The following is a 1,543-nucleotide window of genomic DNA, read 5'->3' on the forward strand; positions in this document are numbered from 1 at the left end:
CAGCCTGTGAACCAAAGTGTCACTGGTTTGATTCCCAGTCAGGGCACATGCCTGGGTTGCAGGCCAGGTCCCCAGCAGAGGGTGTGCAAGAGGCAACCAAACATTGATATTTCTCTCCCTCCCTTCCCCTCTCTGTAAAAATAAATAAATAGAACATTTAAAAAGAAAAAAAGATGCTCTCTAACTGGGAGTGTGGTCACAGAGGCAACTCTTCCCATAGAGGAGATTCTAGAACTTCTATAGAGCAGTTAGGGTCTGTGACTCATGTTCCCCCCTTTTAGAACAGGAGTGTCCAGAGCAGTTGTTTATTCTATGCAGGTCCCAGCACTGGATGTTGGCGGAGTGTGTGCAGATAACTATCTTACAGCTTCACAGATCCTCCTCATATCAAGAGTGAGTGTACTCACATGGACAGCAGGGTGGGGATGGACTGTGGGAAGGGGAGCAAGGGAGAGCAATGGGGTAAATTGGGACAATTGTAACAGAACAACAATAAAAAAAAGAAACCTTTAGAAGACCACCAATCCACGTGATATGTTTTAAGAATAAAGAAAATAACCTCACAGCTGGTTAATATATTTCTATGATAAAAATAAAGAGCACTTTCTCTCCAAGCAGGCAGCAGCAGCGACTCATTCAGACATGTCCAGAATGAAGGCTGGAGACCTTTGCAGCAAGAAGGAGGAGCTGCTCAAATATCTGTAGGACCCGAACGTGGAGCTGTTCCAGTTGCACGTGGCCAAAGTGATGGGGCGCTCAACTTTCCAAGCTTTCTAAGATCTGAATTGTTTGCAAATTTGTTGGCCGTGTTCTCATTGTCATTCACCAGACTCAGAAAGAGAACCCCAGGAAATTCTATAAGGGCAAGAAGTACAAGCCCCTGGATCTGCAGCCCAAGAAAACACACGCTGCGCGTCGCCGGCTCAACAGGCATGAAGAGAACTTGAAGACCAAGAAGCAGCAGTGGAAGGAGAGGCCGTGCCCACTGCAGAAGTACACGGTCAAGGCCTGAGCATTGCAGGGTCAATAAAGCACAAACAGGCTCAAAAAAACAAAAAGAAAAACAGTAACTGTACTGTACTCAGCCTCATCTTTTCTGAACCTGACACAAATGACAATATTTAGAACTTTGAGCTGATGCTCTAAGACAATTGGAGACTGTGAAGGTGCCGTTTGCACAGCCACAAACCTCCTCTAACTCAGGAACTCAGAACCTGCTGCCCAACTGGGAAAAGAGGAAGAGAGGAAATTGTAAATCGCTCTGTGCAAACATTACCCTACACTGGCGGTGGTGGTTTTATAACTGTATACATTTGTCAAATCTCATTGAATGGTGCACTTAAAATTGGTGAAACTTATTGTACAACAATGATACCTCAATAAAACTGACCAAAAAATTACTCTGCACGTGAACAAAAGGATATGCAAAGAAATTATGTGGGGAAAATTACCTTGAATGTGACATTTTTTAAATGGGAGAAATTACCATTGTAGGTAGTCTTAATGCTCCTAATGTGCCTACTAGGAGATGAAGCCAGGGCTT

At 44.1% G+C, this 1,543-nt stretch overlaps 1 pseudogene; it reads left to right on the plus strand.

The window, feature by feature from the left end:
* Window positions 1-642: 642 nt before the first annotated feature.
* On the plus strand, window positions 643-1,012 carry LOC119064018 (60S ribosomal protein L35-like; annotated as a pseudogene).
* Window positions 1,013-1,543: the final 531 nt, after the last annotated feature.

This window comes from Artibeus jamaicensis, unplaced genomic scaffold, assembly GCF_021234435.1.
Source record: "Artibeus jamaicensis isolate MK-2021 breed Jamaican fruit bat unplaced genomic scaffold, CSHL_Jam_final contig_490, whole genome shotgun sequence".
NCBI classification, from domain to species: domain Eukaryota; kingdom Metazoa; phylum Chordata; class Mammalia; order Chiroptera; family Phyllostomidae; genus Artibeus; species Artibeus jamaicensis.